Source organism: Stegodyphus dumicola, chromosome 8 (genome assembly GCF_044657685.1).
Source record: "Stegodyphus dumicola isolate Sdum_Otavi_A_Nest chromosome 8, ASM4465768v1".
Lineage (NCBI taxonomy): Eukaryota > Metazoa > Arthropoda > Arachnida > Araneae > Eresidae > Stegodyphus > Stegodyphus dumicola.
Genome location: NC_140775.1, coordinates 148618226 through 148636778, shown reverse-complemented (window position 1 = coordinate 148636778; position 18553 = coordinate 148618226). Strand labels below are relative to the sequence as shown.

Below are 18553 nucleotides of genomic sequence, written 5' to 3'. Positions count from 1 at the left end.
ATTGGCCATTTTACCAATAGGTTTTCAATTTCACCAATATGATCAATACATTTTGGGCAGCTATCTTTGCAAACAAGTCTGCTTGGATATTGCCAATGTTATCTGCATGACCTTTTGTCCAGGCCATCAGTATTTTAGAATTTCCGGACATGTGCAATTCCTGCTGAATGGCAGAGATAATAGGCGAAGAATGCCTTGGATTTTTAATTGCAAAAAGAGATGAAAGGCTATCCGTTATTATTATACCTTCCATCTCGCCGGTTTGTTTAAGATATTGAACAGCTTTAAGAATAGCCATCGCTTCTGCTTGAAAAACGCTGTTTTCAGCAGTAAGATGTCCTAACCATTTAAATATTTGGTCTTCATTGTGATAAGCCACAAGGGCACAACCAGTTTGTTGCTCAATTTTCGAACCATCAGTGAATATCTGTAAGTGAGGTAGTTGTAGCAAATTGTCACATTTCAAAAGGACATTGAGTCCATATCCTTGTTGAGCAGGATGATTATCCAAATGCTGTGTTTGCTTTTCATAGTTGGTTGGAAGAAATATGTCATCATGAAAATTTACAGATTGCTGCAATTGGCGAACTTTTTGAAAAGCTGCCTCCTGTAGAGTGCGTAGAGGCAATGGAATAATGCCTGCAAGCACAGTCAAGGCATTAGAAGAAGTTGTACAAAACGCGCGGGTAATCTGTAATACAAAGGGTCGTTGTAAGCTTTGCAATAGTCTGGCCTTACGACCCTGCATAGGGTCGGCCCAGACTGCAGCTGCATATATAACCATCTTCTCGATTACAGTTTGATATAATATTTTTTGTATGTACGGACTAATACCCCAATTGTGTCCATACATAAGGCGAAGATTAGTTGCAATGATAGTTGTTCTTCTTTTCAATTCCTGCAGATGCAAAATTCAATTTAATTTCTCATCAAATACTATACCGAGAAATTTGAGCTGCCTTTTAATACCAATTCTGGTACCATTTATTGTAATTCTCGGTCGTCGATTTAAAGATTTTCCTTTCTTTGGGACAAGGAGAATGGTTGACTTTGAAGAGGAAATTGTAAGTTTGATATTATTACATAATTCATAAAAAAGATTACAAGTTTCTGTGGAGTTAATTTGCAGTTCATCTCTTGTTCGCCCTGTGACAACAAAAGCTGTGTCATCAGCATAAGCATATAAAAGGGTATGTGCTGGCCAAGTGGAGGATAGAACATAATTAAATGTTACATTCCACAAATCAGGGCCAGCACAAGAACCCTGGGGACAGCCACGATTTTGTATCTTGGTTATTATTTCCCGGTTAGTTAAATACATTAATTTTCGTTCTGATAGATAACTTCTAAATACCAAGAATATATTCTTAGGGCAATGAGCTTTTCTTAATGATTCCAGAATTGCTGGCCACCACAGCGTATCAAAAGCATTTTGAAGATCAATACTAATGAAAGCGCTGTGGTGACCACTGATTCTATTAGATTGCAAATCATTAACAATCTTTGACAATACCTGAACAGTGGATCTAACAGGTCGAAAACCAAACTGATTATCAGACCAAAAAGTTTTGCACATGCAAATGATGTTTTAAGCGTAAAACAATTATTCTCTCATATACCTTATCAATGCAGAGAGTAAGCATATGGGTCTGTATGATGCAGGATTATGTGGGTCTCGACCCTGTTTTAGGAATAAGACCACTCTGCCAATTTTAAAAGCCCTAGGAAAAAGTCCTAAATGGAAAAGTTTGTTGAAGAAGTCCTTGAAGAAATAAGGATGAGAATTAATAGTTGCTCGGATGATAACATAATCAATTCCATCTGGCCCTGGCGCCCCAGTCGCTGTTTAAAAGGGGGCTATATTAGGTATTTTACCCTCCTTTCGCCGTGCCTTCGTTGTGTAACGGTAGTCCACTCGGCGCGTATTCGAGTTCCGGCGAGAGCATTACTCATTTTTCATGTTTCCTGCTCGAAAAATCCTAATGACTTTATAATCTTTCCTGTGACAATATATTCTGATTTTGCATTAGAAATACTCTTTTATTTCTTGCAGATATGCATTACATGCGCATTTCTCTCAGTGCCCATTGGTAGGTCTATACTGTATAGTTCGTATTTACAGGATCGGTAGCATGCTAAATAGCTAACTTACTGACTAGCATGCTGACTTTACGACTGGTATGTATTGGTTGCTTGCTACGTAGATTACATTACAAATGTTACCAAGATCATAAACTTCAATATTCCACTTGAGATATAAAGTAAAAACAGTGACTTCTAGAAATTGCGCATTCTGTGGAGGACTTCCATACGGATAAATTCAAAGTATTCATCCTTGTGTGCTGTGCTTTTAAAAACTCGAACTTTAAGGTCAAAAACACAAACATTTTTAGACTCAAGTATCTTTTTCTCATTTTCTCGGCATCATATTTAGAACTGGAATTACTGCGAAGCATACGAGCAACATCTTCGGCAATGCTCACTGCATCAATTTCCATGCGACCTCTTTTGGGCAAAATTTTCGTCTTTAAATATCCTTTTAAAAATTTTGCAGTTCTAAGCTAAAGTCGTACATACGCGTCATCACGATCTGTAACAAAATTGAAAACTCCAAATATTTTATATGATTTTGCACACTTTTGCAATGCTGCAAATTTTGTGTAATAAATTAGATTATGTTTTCGTTATTTTCACAACAAAAATTTCGAGTACTGGCAAAATAAATATTTTTGCTATTTCACTTGCAGGAAACAGTTCTTGCAGATCTCGTACTCAGCTGATACAGGGAAAATTAAAATGTGTAACTATATCTTAAATAGTTAATGCTTTCTTTATTAAAAAAATTCAAGGTGGATTTCATTTATGATAAAGTAACACCATACCAAATATTTTTTCCTCCTACCATTTATCACAGATTGTTTTAAATATGTAATTTCTCTTTCAGTATCTGGAATTTCGGGGGATAAATTGCTATGCTAGAGTAACTGCTTAACTCAAAACTGTTTATTTCATCAGACCAGGATTTGGGTCTGATGGTCATACGGAAGGTGAAAGAAAAGTGTGGCTTTTATATTCTTTTATTACAGTTCAGCTTTCTCTCCATATATTTTTTTTTCTAACCCTTCACTGAAGTTCTGAGGTGGAAGCTTAAACTACGATTTTCAACTTCATATACTAAATTGAATCTATTGTGTAGCTCTGATAAAAGCCGACTTTTTTCTGTCACAGAATAAGACCAAACAAAGGTATCTGTTTTGCATAATTATAATGAAAGTGCATATTCTATGTTATAAATTCATTATACATTGCAAATGTTATTTAAAAAGTATAAATGTTCTATATGATCTCTGGACATAAAACACTGAATTTAAAGCCATGAACGTACTTTTTTAATAATTGAGAAACAATTAATTAATCTTAATAATTAATTACAAAACAATTAATCTTTTGGTATGGAAAGACAATTAATCTTTATCAGTCATGCTATTTTTTAAATATAACTTTTCAAATTGTAAGAAGAGCCCACCAGCCGCCGAGCGATAAAATCGCTGAACACTGACAGTTCTACCCATGGAATCCCACCGAACGGGCTAGCTGCATGGACGAGAGTTTTCGTATTTTTCTCCATATGTAACGTGTAAACGAGTCAGTTTCTCTTAGAATGTCCTCCACTAAGACATCCTTGCCTTTAAGCAGATAACCACAGAGTGCTTTGCCATAATTAAATAAACCAAACCGATCAAATTTTAAGAGACCATGAGTTAGTCAATTCTTGTATGTCTTTAACTAATGTTCTCGCATGATTCTTCTATTTTAATATTACTTGTTAAAAAAAAGATTGTTGAAAAATTTTCTCAAAGGTTTCATTGTTATTTATGTATACCAGTGTTATGGTTTTATACTTTTTCAAGAATACGAAAGCCTTTGCATACGAAAGACGAAATTAAAACTCGGTTGATGAGAAAACTGCTGCAGACAGCAAAGAGAGCTTCGATAACTAGTTTGTACACTCACCGCCATAAAAATTTGCGCACCAAGAAAGAGTTGTCAGAATGAAACGAAATTTTACATATGTAAGTACTACTTTGATAAAACTAAGTGATTAGAAAATCAAAGAAAAAAGGACCATTTATTGCAGAAAAAAACCACACATGAACGGAAGTTTTAGTATTCTGTTGGACCACCTCTAGCGCGAATGCACGAGGCGATACGAGCGGCCATTGAGACATACACGTTCCGTATGGTGTTTAGAGACCTTTAGTTCCACAGTTGCTGTAAACGCGCCTTTAGTTTGGCCAATGTCGTAGGCTAGCCAACTTGCCGTCCCAAATAATCCCAGATGTGCTCGATTGGTGATAAATCTGGGGATCGAGCAGGCCAGGTAAGGGTGTTAATGTGGCGGAGGCAATCTTGTGAGATTCGTGCTGTGTGTGGACGAGCATTGTCTTGTTGAAAACAGGCTCCTGGGAGCCCTGCTATTAGTGGTAATACATGAGACTGAAGGATGTCATGGACAACCGCTGGCCTGTCATTGTGCCGTGGTTCTATATTAGGGGTGACTGCGTATCGTAAGAAATGGCACCGCATACCATCACACCAACTGTGGGAACGGTATGTCGCTGTAAAGCGAAGTCAAAATTGAGGCGTTCACCATGGGGCCTCTACACAACTCGTTGTGACAGGGAGGCTCTCGTCCTGGCATCAAAGGCCTTTGAGAATTGGATACCAACCCCGCGCTTCTTACAATTTACCATGTGGGGACCCCACAGAGCAAGGACAGACAAGGCAGTACCCGTACGGTCCCTGCCGAGCCTTACTCATTCCCGACAGCCCTCAGGCCTTCTGTGAAGTCTGTTAGTATACCCTCGTGGTTTTGACTGCCTAGGTACAGATCCTAACCAGTACTTCCCAGGCATTCGCCGAGGCCTGTACACACGAAAACTATTGTCATCACTGGTCAAATTGAATCTAGATTCGTCCCTGAATATGAGATGATTCCATTTCGTAAAGTCCAATCCTGTCGTGCGTGACACCACTTCAGACGGAGGCGTCGGTGGGTGGGTGTCACTGGCAGCAAACGTAATGGGCGCCGCGATACCAGATGTCCTTCAGTCAGGCGCCTTGCGATGGTTCGGAAAACCACAGGGGACCGTAATGAAGCTGCTGACTGTGTCTGGATAGCAACCAATGAGGCAGTTGGCTCTACGCGTGCATGTCGTATGATGTGACGGTCTTCTCGACGACCGGTCTGTCGAGGGCGTCCTGAGCCTGGTCGCCTTGCAAATGACGTCTCTTCTGTCTACTGGTTCCAACACATCCTCACTGTAAAATCCGAACGGCCTACCTGACGAGCTGACCTCTACTCACAGAGCTGACCACCCAGCTTCCATCATCCCGATGATTCTTCCCCTCTCGAACTCTAACAGCTGCTGATATTGGCTTCGATGGCGGCATAACGGCATGTCTACCTTAGCGTTTCCTTAGCAAAAGATTTAAGTACACTCAAAGAAGCTCTGCTTACCTGTTTTATACTCCAAGAAGAACGACGTTCAACGCCCTCTAGTGGCATTACGCAATGCGCAATTACGCCGCATTTCTAATCATTTGCATATCTATCCGACATGTACCTTCATGCCAAGTTTCGTTATGATCCACAATTATTTCTTGGTGCGCAAATTTTTATGGCAATGAATGTATATTAGAAAATTTCGTTTCTAAAATTTGCTTTTGTATCAGAATAATATCAAAACAACATTATGCAAGATTCTTAATAACAATTGCGATTGATTTGAATGGATTGGACTGTGTTAATATTGTAAAGTATAATAAAACTAACAAAAGAAAGCCTTACCCTTTACAAACATCTAAGTTAGAAATAGCTTCAAAATATGATGCATTAATGCAATTATACTATGGTATTAAGCATGCTTCATAACAGGGACTATTAAATATATGTTTACTTCCATTGTAGATTTATATTTAATGCCTGAAAATATGTGCGTTACATGTGCCTTGCATCCCGATAATCATGTTTAGAAATTAGACTGAAATAAACACTGCTATCAAATAGTTATGATTACAAATTATGTAAAAGCAACAACGAAGACTTGCATAATTTATAAATTTACATATAAGTTTCTTGAATTGCGAAAATAACTACATTCTGAAGGATTATAAAAGTAAATAAATATTAGGAATTTAATGAAAACGTATTTTGCTGTCTACTGACAAGTAATTATATGTTGAAATTTTTTATATCCTAAAACTTTGCTGCGCAAGTCACAACGAAGACTTGCATAATTTAAAAATTTACATATAAGTTTCTTGGATTGCGAAATTAATGACGTTCTGAAACATTATAATAGTAAATAAATGCTAGGACTTTTTAAGTGGTTTTCTGTAAGTAAAAAAAAAGTGTTTGCTGTCTACTAACAAGTAATTTTATAAGGACGTTTCCTGTATCTTAAAATATTTGTGCTAAATCTTGAGTTCAGACCAATTTATAAAATGAAGAAAATCGTTCTATATTATTTTGCTCTCTTAAAATCTCCTTTCTTATTTCCATTTCTCCAGCTCTGACATTTTACCCACATAAACTCCTGAAGTCATAAGAAGTTGTTGCATTTCCTCGTGTTTGCTATCGTAGTGTAAGTGTTGAGCTATAAAACTGAAAGGTTCATCATTTGAATACAGGCGAGGACATAGTTGAGTTTTCATATTTCTGCTGAGCAAGGTCTAGTGTTCTTTACAGTGTCGCCTGATTTAAAACGTGGAAGTTGATAATTAGTTATCCTCAGGATTTGGGGGACTAATATCGTTTCTCTCTCAGTCGCCCTTCGAGCGGGCGAGGAATGTAAGAAGTTATCGCATTATGTGATGCACGCTCGCGTGCTGTAAGTTGCATTTCTAGGGTTCTTGTGGTGTACTCCTGGTAGCTGACTAGAAAGTCCATAGTTTGGTTCTTGGTGAGAACACAGCTGATTTTTCAAATTTCTTGATCCGAACTATCTAATTACGCCTAGACTGGACTTGAAATTGATAGCAATATTTTGAGAATAATAGACATTTAGTCTTAAAACATTAATTGTAAGATATTTTCTCTCTTATTTTATCTTAAATAATAAATTTACAAAGTGGGTTCACTGTATAAACTGTGTATGTATCACTACATATGCATATTAAAGTTGCTGAACGTTTGTTATTCATCTACGTTGAAGGATACATGAATTTATTGATAATTCAGACTGAGAACCTTCAGTTACTGAACAAGCGTAGTATGAGATTACACCACCGTATCCAATTGCTTCGCTCAATTACGTTGCACAAATTAGGAATATTAAAATAAAACACAACTATTTACCCCTTCATAAACGCGCTCATCGAAATAAAGTCCAATATACGAGTAACACAAATTCCAACCAGGGATTTTGGAATGAATCCACAATGTCATCCGTCTTCTCAGTTGCCATAGAGACCAGTACGAAGGGAAGAGGTGGGAAAGGGAAGAAATGCGTGTGTAATGGAGCACGAACATGATCAACTGTGAATAATGAAGACAGCTTTGCTTTTACTTTGCTTTTCCTGATACCGAATTGAAGGTGAGGGAAGGAACAGGGCTATTCCTTATATTTGCCTATCAAGCTTTCCTTAAAAATGAGTTCGTAGAAATCATCTAATTCAAACACTTAATGACTATTTTTCGTTTTTTACATATTTGTAGGAATTTAGTTTTGATTTTTAATGAATCTGCTAATATGCATTTTTTGCCGTTCGATAAAATGATATTTATTCTTGCAATTGTTATATTAAGTGATGCAGCATATCACTTCCATTGTCTCATGCCAAAGAAATTTCTGACAGCTTTGGAATGGGTGTCACCACTGCCAAGGAAAAAACTGATCTCATACTTTCAAGACTGCCTTATATTTCTTTCCCATTATTAAACGTAACAAATGGGATTTTGTGAAGCTTACACTTGGACGTGTTTCAACCTGCAACTGAACAGCCATAGTCTTCGGTACTTGCCAAAACGAGTGCAAGTAACTAGCGTTTTGTCATTGGGGGGGGGGGGAAGATGTCTCTATGACTATTGAATTTTGAATTAAACATAGGAGGATCCGTAGCAAAGCGCTTGAAATGATGAATCATTTAGACATGCTTTAGTATTTCAATGATAATGTACTTGAAGTATTTCAGTGATAGAAGCACTTCAAGGCCGTGTTGCACGAATGATCGCAATGCACATTTTGCGAAGTTATCCATTGCAGTTACAACTGTTGGCATTGAACCCTCATAGGAAAATAGTGAATAACAACTATTATGCAAAAATCTTGCAAATCGTTTGCATTGAGTCTTTAAGGGAAAATAAAGATCGAATTTACTCACTCAAGAGATTCTGGTTTGTTCCACCATAATGCTCTATTATATAATTAAGATCTATCTTGTATCTTATATATACTAATTAAGATATATCTCTATTGTATCTTGTTGTTGTGGTATTGACAACGTTACTTTACATTTTTTAATGGTCTATAAAGCGCTGTGAATACAGAAATGCTACACGAAGGACCCAAATTCGTATAAGAAACACGTACATGATTTTTTGAGTCAATTTCTGAGTACGCGAATCAGACTCAAAATGTTTTAAACAGCCTAGGCAGTTTTGCAGTTTAAGCATATGAATGTTTGAAAAAAAGTCTAACGAATGTTTGAAAAATTCTAACGAATGTTTGAAAAAACGGTTTGTTATTATTTGGAAAACTGCGTGTCTCGAAAGATAGTAAAAGTATCACATGCATGAAGTAAGAGCAAATTTGTAACAATGTCACGTCCTGCATAGAGTACGCTGAAAATTACTGACACCTAGATTCCGACAATGGGGTTTCTTAAAACAATCACCTAAAAAGCAATCCTCTCATAATCTAGTCTCCAGATTTCTTTGTGGTTGTCACTCTGCAGTCTCTGTCGTTGCCTCTTTCCTGAAATTAATTTCGATTTCAACAGTCATTTCAAGACAAAGGCTCAGAACTATTTCTGTGTTCAATATAATAACTTTTAAAGCGGACAAATCTAAAAGATTGGTTGCTCCGTGGAATAAGTGCTTTGTCAACTGCGGCAATTGCTTTTGAATGGCTTGATATAATTGTTTTATAGCTCAGCGACTTTTCTTTTAAATGCCTTTTACGCATGTGGGGATTTATTTAATTTACTTAATAGTTAATTTAAAATTAACGCAACCTTTCCTATCGCTCTTGCTTTCAACTCACTGCTTTCTTGCCAGAATGCAAATGAGTTAGTGCACATACATGTGCAGTGTATATTCATTCAATTGAGGTAGAAAGTAGTATTTAAGGGAATATTTGGAAGGTGAATTTAGAATGTGTTGTGCCTGCCTGAAGGCCACGATGCTATCTTTGATTTACTAGTGATTAGATTTCTGTGGCGCTGAGCACTTCTTGCCATTACGCTTGCTTACACCGACTTTTACGAGTCAGAGCCAGCCTGCGCGTTAGGTAACCTGTGAAATGTGAAGCCATTATTAACTACAATTAATTTTAAGTTACTCCTTACCTTTTTGAGTTAAGCCTAAAGTTTTGGCTTTTGTAAGCACGAATCTGTGCCGTCTGTGAACTTTATTTATTGAGTTAATAAAGGGTACTTTACACTCTTTTCTGGACTTTGTTGTACTTAGGGATAATTTCTTAAACATTCTTCTAACGTCTACTTAGTTAATGCTACCAAAGTATACGACACGTTATACTAATTTAAAATTGAATCAGTGCATTTGCTTATCCATAATAAACTATTTTTAGAAATGTAAAATGTAAAACATTGTTTGTTATAATGTTATTATAATGTAAAATGTGTAATAATGTTATTATAATGTATTATGTTATTATAATGTAAATAGATAAATAGTTCAATATAGTAATAATTATCGCTCGAGTGTAAAAATTTAATCTCTGATTTATATTTAGGTTATGTCAATGGTTAATACAGTTATAAACTTATTACATTCATAACCAGATTGAATAGGCAACATTAAGGGAAATCTTTTCTACTCTGAAATTAAACCTAAAACGAAAGATGTATTCTTTCTCCTATTTATGGCAAAAAAAAAAAAAAAAAAAAAAAAAAAAAAAAAAAAAAAAAAATGTTTCCTGCTCATCTACCAGTCAATCAGTTCTTAGCATCATCTAAAGTATGAAATTTATCTATCTAAAATTAGTTTTCTTGTACATGGCAGATAATTCAAAAGCAATTGTCAGTGAATATTTATTTTTCCGCATGTTGCAAAAAAAGGAAACTTTTGTCAAGATGTAAACTCTTTCATAATATCTCCTTATGTGATTACGTTGCTCACTTTGATAATGGAAGCACAATGAAACGTTTTTAATTGAACTGAATGATATTACAAATTAGTTGTTTTTGCCATATCAGTTCTACTGTTTACAAACTGATTACCTTACACCTAATTTCACCTGCGAGGTTTTTCTTACATCTAAATCTCAACTTTTCTGCAGTTTCGAAAACTGCTACAATTCATTGGAAAATATCTGAAGAATTTTTAACATTTATTACATACAGTAGTTTTCTAATGCAGTGTCAGTAAATAAATAGAGTTTAAAAAAACTGTTACGGATCAAATATGTTTATAGAAACGTGACCTAATTAATTACATAAAAGTAATTTTATACATAAAATGATATCAATAAACTGTGAATATTATTTAAACAACGTGTTTAACAATTAAACGATATACAGATCTCTAATGTTTTTAATTCAACAGCTAAATAACCGCCGTTTCTTCTAGTAAAATGCCGTAATTATCTGTTTAGCAATGTTGATGATTACATAAATTCAAATCCTAAATCGAGTTCTAAAGAAAATGTGCAATCACAAGAGATAAGAATGAAGGACATTTCTATAAATTTAGAGACTGCTCTTATTTTTACTTCCTTGTACGATGTAAAAAGGAAGTATTGTAATCGCGAAAAGTTTCAGGCAGCATATTTTAACGAAATTATCCAATTTGACCGCTATCGAATGCATTTTAACGTTTTTGTGTGATATCTGTACGTAAGAACAGAATAAAAGACGCTTTTCCTCCAAAAAAATTATAAAACTGCTTTAAAATTAATTCTGAAGAGAATTTTTCGTGGTGTCTGTACGAGCGTATGTACGTACGTACGTATCTCGCATAACTCAAAAACGAGTAGCCTCGGAACGTTGAAATTTTGTATATAGGACAGCTATAACATGTAGATGTGCACCTAGTATTTTGGTTGCAATCTGCCGCACCAAACGTGTATAAATATATTTATATATATATCCACTCTGTTACCCGGCTCAGTGATCTCAGTTTCTTTACTCTTATATGTTTATAAATTGTACATTTTTTGCTTTAAAAATGATTGAATTATGTTGTTCTTATATTCCGGTTAAAGTTTTTATGCCTTTCGTAAATCTGGAAGCAATATTCGTACAATTATCAGCAATTTAAAAGCTGTTTAAGTACGGTTAAGTTTTAAATAACATGGCGGACATATTTGTTTACATTTGAAACAGGAGAATAGTAGATTTGTTGCCAACCTAGACAGATTAAGCTATGCAACAACAAAGATAACGCATTCATTTATTATTGCAAATTAAATCATGCTTAATCCTTTCTCTGGAATTTTTTCGAAGAAATAAGTGTTTAAGATTTAACTGAATTAACTGATTTTTTAAGAACGGAATTAATTGAATGCGAAATACTCAATCGTCTGTGCAAAAACATTTTCTTTTTTGTTTTGTTTGCTTAATTTCTTTTATACATCGTTCTAGCTTTATTATAGTATTTGAATAGAACATGTGGCAACGATTAGATAATTCTTTAAATGATATAAATTTTGTGCATTCTGAGTCATAATATGAACGAAATATAATATTCTTAAGTGAGCCTAGCTCCAGAGTGTCGCTTTGGTAAACAAATAGAGTGAATTTTAAAGAACGCATTTATTCTATTGTGGTTTATGCGCTGTCGGCGAAGTAGATCTAATTGAATCCAATAAGTTTAAATGAAATGCAGAAAAGAAAACGTGCGTATACTTTAATATTCCGTACAAGGAAGTCATGTGGTGTACACATCAGATTTTTTAATAAGTAAAACTATAGAAACAGATAATTGCAATATAAAATACTAGTTAAACACAGTTAATGAATGGAAACAACAGGAAAAGAACTAGCTATTTTAATTATTCATTTTTCAAGTTCTTCTGGAACGATATTTCACCAAATCCAACCTAAATAAAAGTGTTTGGCAAGTGTCGCTGAAATAGAAGAAACATTTGATAATTAATATACAAACATAACACGAATTAAATTTGATATTCGATTTTAAAACTGTAGGATATTCATGGTACTATAAACAAAGGTATATAGCTTCCTTAAAATTTAAATTCTCAAATACTTAGTTACAGGCAAAAGTATAACTTTTCTATCACTGTAACTTAAGTTAGAAATAATATTTGAATATTTATATCAATATTTATATTAAACTCTTGCTGTAGCAATGAAATCATTTTTCTTAATTAAATACTGATCAGATGAAGAAATTGCGTATTAGTTTAAAAACAATGCGTTTAAATAAAACGCATATTATTGACCAAGGTATATTACTTATTCTCAAATACTTAGTTACAGGCAAAAGTATAACTTTTCTATCACTGTAACTTAAGTTAGAAATAATATTTCAATATTTATATCAATATTTATATTAAACTCTTGCTGTAGCAATGAAATCATTTTTCTTAATTAAATACTGATCAGATGAAGAAATTGCGTATTAGTTTAAAAACAATGCGTTTAAATAAAACGCATATTACTGACCAAGGCATATTACTGACCAAGGTATATTACTTACCAAGGCAGCTCATATGTAAATACATAAAGGAATTTAACTAGAGGCAAAAATGAAAAACAATTTTTTTTAAAACATCCTGCACTATAGCAAGGTTTTTCCCCTTTAATATTAATAAATTTTTAGGTTTTTATTCAGGGAAGCAATTATTAATATAGATGAAGAATTGCCTTGCTTTGATTCCAATTTACCTTTAACATTAGAATTTTAAGTTCATGTATATACAAGGGGTGATCAAATGAAAAGGTACGAAACGACACGGTGGGTACAAATGTAGACTCTATTCAAAATATACACCATAGGCCTGAGCACAACGATCCCACTGATGAACAAGCCGTAGGATTCCTTGTTCCCAAAATTCCTGTGGCCGTGACGAGACCCAGTCTTTCACAGCCTCCTTGAGTACGTTGTCCGAGTTGAAGCATTTCCCTTTCAGGTGTTTCTTTAGTGGACCAAACACATGGAAATCGCAGGGCGACATGTTACTATAGGGTATATACTATAGGGCGGACGGTCCAAGGTCTCCCACTTGAACTTGGCCAGTTCCATGTGTGTGACTCTGAAGACGTGTGGACGCGCGTTATCACGGAGCACAACCACATCCTCCGTGAGCAACCCCGGTCTTTTGTTTTTGATGGACCTGCGTAGGCATCGAAGTGTCTCACAGTACACATCGGAGTTAATGTTTTTTCTGCGCTCGAGGAATTTCACAAGTAGCGGACCTTGAACGTCGAAAAAGACGGTGAGCAACACCTTACCTGCTGACGGCACGGCTTTGAACTTTTTAGGGAAAGGTGACGACGCATGCTTCCACTGCATGCTGTCCCGCTTTGGCTCGTAGTGATGGCACCAGGTCTCATCACCCGTGACGATCCGCTCCATGAAAGCGGGGTCTTCTTGTTACCGGAACAAATGTTGCAGTGCTAGCCTCATACGCAGTTCCTTTTGCTGGTCGGCGAGCTGCTTCGGAAGCCAAGCACCACACACCTTCCGATATCGCAACGTGTCGTGAAAATTGTCCACACGGTTCCATAGCTGACATACACCTTCACCATTCGCAATGTCACATTTGTCACATTCGCAATGCGACACGCCGATCACTTCTCACTAGGTCGTCCACCTTGTCGGGATCAGAAACAAGTGATGACTCATGCTCGTGATGACAGTGTTTGCGTCATCACCCACACTCTCACGGCCGGCACGAAAACAGAGACTCATTTCTCCCTGTAAACTGTCACCATCCGGCGATGAATAGCTGCCGGTTTCTCACCTTCCGCTGTCAGAAATCCGATAACACCTCGCTGCTCCTCAGTCTTCGAATTTTGCAAAGCGAACTCCATCCTTGCCTCATACGGATTGCCGCATCATTTGGACGCCGCTTTTGATAAGAACTCTGCTCTCTCCTACGCATGCGGGCGCCCGCGCACGCTCCGATCCCAGTCAGAGATTTCAATCGCATCCCAAGATGTCTCGCTACTTTCTCCCACGGCAGAATATGCAAATATTTAACTGTTTCCTTTTTACGTCGTTTCGTACCTTTTCATTTGATCACCCCTTATATATATATATATATGCAACAAAGGTGGGTTAAATTCAATGTCTGTGTTTCCATATACTACATTAATGTACTATTCCATCTATATTAACGCTCAGTTCCATAATTTTCTTATTGACCTGTAAGAATTATCCATATCAGAGGATTAATTCAAAAATAAAAAAAGTAAGATTATCTTCTTAATTCTTGCTACTCATTTCCAGATTTTAAGAACTGATGCACTAAACCATGATTCTCAACAGAGGGCAATGACATTGTTTCTGGGAGGAAATGCAGTTAGCCTTTTATTTAATTGTTAAGTATTTAGTTAGTCTGCGAATACAAAAAATCACTTTTATTCAATTTTTGGTATTTGCCAACATTTTGCATACTGTTTGTTACTTAATTTATAAAAAGATGTTAAAACGCAATTTAAATCTACATTAATATATATGCATGCATTTTTCGAATTTGGGGAAAGAAGGAGAATGATCTTCTTTCTACCAATGGTTAAAGGGTGGTCATGGGCGAAGAATGGTTGAGAACTACTGATCTAAACATAAGTGAAGGCAAAGAAGATAATTTGATCGACAGGGTGGTATGGAATATTGGAGTGATTTATTGCTGTAATTAAAAAGCTTCAGAAGCAATTCTTTTCAAAATATACATATGCGAGAAATCGCCTGCAAAGTTTCTTTTATTTACTTAGATAGTTGTAACTTTCATCGATTACATTTTATCGTCAAGATCGATCATTCGAAAATAAATTAATTTTTAACTAAGAGAGAAGTTTTTTAATTGCGAATTCCCAAAACGAAGAATGTAATTAAGCAAAGAAAATTCTTTAAATTTTATTTTTGCAATAGGATTTCTGCTGTAAAAATATTTGAATTATAAGACACAAGAAGATACCAGTTTTAATGGTATAAGCTGTTTAAGGAAGACAAAGAATGCATCAAAAATGAACACCACTCGTTTCGACAATCAGCTTCAATTAACGAGCAGTACGTCAATCAGATACAATATTAGGCCTTTTAAAGACTGTTGTTTAATGATTAAGAATGTCATTGAACAAATTTATAATTATATTGATCCTGCCAATCGAATTTGAAAGAATCTTTGGATTTGCCAAGCGCAATTTTCTCAGCTGTTCCAGAAGAATATTTTCTGTAAACAGCAGCATCTTTAAAAAAGCTAAGGAGAGGCTTTCTGAAGTAAGTCCTATTTAGAAAGCATCATTACTGATCAGAAAACATGGCTCTTTTGCTCCCAAAACAGCTTAAAAATGAAGAAAATGGAGGTAAAAAAAAAAAAAATAAAATAAAAAAATAAACAGAAACAAGACAGTAAAGATCTTACCAAATTCCACCTAAAAACAATATTATATTGAATTATTTCCTCAATTATCGCAGTGCTGCGTATCCTGAATTTCTTACAACTGGCCAAAAGTTTAACCAAATATTAATTGAATCTTTATGATATTTTTAAAGTGGTTCATAAAAACAACCTGAACTATAACTAGATAAGTCATGTAATGCGTACCATCATATTGTGGCTCCTAACAATGCCCTTGTTCGCCAAAAATGAAGTCAAAATTTCAAACTTATGGCTCAATAAGCTCCGCATATTAATCCCTTAAATTACGTAAGCAACGCTTTCGGTAAACTTTTACATAGCTTGAATTTTACATAAGAGAAATTTATAAGTTGTTCAAATAAAACCTTATAAAAAACTGCAATATTTATTATTTTATGCATGTAAATATTTATATATACTGCTTACATAATATGACTGTATAAATAAAACATCATTCAGGAGTACTTATATGGATATAAATTAGAGAAATATGAAAAATATATAAAAGAGGAAAAAAAAGCAAATTAAAATAACGTCTTTAAAAAAATCTTGTTACATGTAATTCGGTTCTGTAGTGGAATTGGCAGTTTCTTTCTAAATTAAATGCTAAGGTCAGTCGAGTTCATCAGAGGTATCACCTTGATGATACTGTAAGTGGTACCCCACAAACATGTCTAGAGTAGATTTTTCTATGATATGTTTTTCACTTGCAGCTTCAATATCTGCACTTGCTGCCACAACCGTACTTTGTACGCTTCTTAAAATGTTCGAACTATACAGCATTAGCTTTAAATGCAAGCTCTTCATGTTCATCATTCCGGCTTTCCCTTGGAATTCTTTACGCAAAGAGCTACTAGTTAATCAGAAAACTTGTAGAATCATTTAGTTTGTAGAATCAGGAGATATGAAAATGGGCAATGTCCTCGCCGAGATTCGAACTCCGGACCTCCCAAATGCTAGCGAACGTGTTTCCGATAACACTACGAGGGCACGCGGTAAGGAGGGAGAAAATACAATACAAATACAACAGTATCTTCTTCTGTATCACATCCTCTACCCAGCGAATCAGTAGCCTCTCCATCTGTGAAATCAGGCCAACCTTCTTTCTTTGGTAATGTGTGAACACTTCAACGGTATCGCATCTTTCATGCTTCCAAAAAATGTGAATGTTATTCTTCACTATCGAATGCACTGCCACATATGCGGATATCAAATCGTGGTTAATGACGCTGACTGCCGTACCAATGGTTCAAATCTCTGAGAAGGCAAGGATGTTTCAAACCTTATAGTGTCTGCGCGGCAAGGTACACACAAAATACACGGCAAGCCGAAAATTCTCTCGAAAGATTGATGGTAGAGTAAGAGAAATGGGAGACTCTTGGACCACTTCCCCGGAATGATCTGTCCCAAAACTGGGGCAGAATCTTTTAGCAGTTTGCAAGGACTAGCGAAGCTTTACATACCGACGGGAATGCACAGGCCCCATATTACTTCAATATATATTTGTCGTATTGACTTTAAGAAATAGATCAATTTATACCCTGAACTATCGCTGGTATAATTTTTGGGAAATATTATTTTAAGTATCGGCGATATAAATCCGTTAAAAATTTTCTTTTAAAGTTAATGCAGACCTTTTTTAGATTTATTACCAGTACAATCGGTTTGATATTTCGGATTTCTTTTATGGATAAATAAACAATGAACGTTGACTGTGATAAACAAGTGATTAATTGAATCAGATCAATATTATTTGAATGAAAAAAGGGGAGGCGTGGAAAGAGGGAGTCCTAATTTCTAATTGTTTTTAGTTTGAATGTTATGGGTTTTTGCTCACGTAGATAAGTGCGAATCTACGTACGTTTCTTATAATATACATTGAGAGACAACTCCACTGGTTGATATGGCACGGTGTGACTCTCGTTCACTGATTTTTTTTTACCATTAAAACAGTCATTCTGCAGTCGATATTAAGTCTATTGATGCAATAAATATAAATTTGCTGCGGAGTTTGAAGAGATTTCAAGAAAATGTCTTTAAAACTTGTTTTGAGTATTAGAAGAGATAACGGTATAAATGCTTAACTAGGTGTCCGTAGCCAAGCTCTGTTAAACTTTGGGACACTTGTAATACTTACGAACATAAAGCTACCCTGCTAAAAATGCCCCGTAGAAACCCATAAAATTTTTTTACGGGGAATGGGCCTACGGGTACTCATACAGCTCTGCGGGTACGCGTAGGCGAAATCCCCGTAAAAATCCACAGACAGAAACCCGTACAACTGTACGGGTACCTGTAGGCCAAATCCCCGTAAAAACCCATAGAAAGAAACCCGTACAGCTGGTACGGGTACCCGTAGACCTCATAAAAACCCATGGAATACCTATAAAAACCCATGGAAAGAAACCTGCACAGCTGTACAGGTACCCATAGACCAAATACCCGTAAAAAACCTGTAAACAGAAACTCGTACGACTGTACGGATACGAGTAGGCCAAATCTCTGTAGAAACATGTAGAACTGTAGACACTATAAACGAAATCCCAGTAAAAACCCATAGCCAGAAATCAGAACTTTATGCATATCCATTGGCCAAATCTGCATTAAAAAATGGATATTCCGTAGGTCTATGCCTCGTAAAAAGCAGTAGACAAAAGCACGTACACATATACAGGCATAGGCCAAATCCTGTAAAAACCACTACACAAAAATTCACAGACCAATAAAGGTACCTCTTGGAAAAATCGCTACACCGAACAATA

At 35.7% G+C, this 18553-nt stretch overlaps 1 protein-coding gene and 1 long non-coding RNA gene across 2 annotated transcripts in view; one reads left to right on the top strand and one right to left on the bottom strand.

The window, feature by feature from the left end:
• Positions 1–18553, top strand: part of LOC118184062 (potassium voltage-gated channel protein Shaker-like) — a 533454-nt gene that overhangs the window by 48178 nt on the left and 466723 nt on the right. The window lies entirely within an intron of this gene.
• The window catches only part of LOC146995997 (uncharacterized), a 144596-nt gene continuing 138118 nt past the window's right edge, over positions 12076–18553 (bottom strand). Inside the window, exon 2 of the long non-coding RNA XR_015042769.1 lies at positions 12076–12311. This is a non-coding gene — a long non-coding RNA (uncharacterized LOC146995997). The remainder of the gene's footprint in view (positions 12312–18553) is intronic.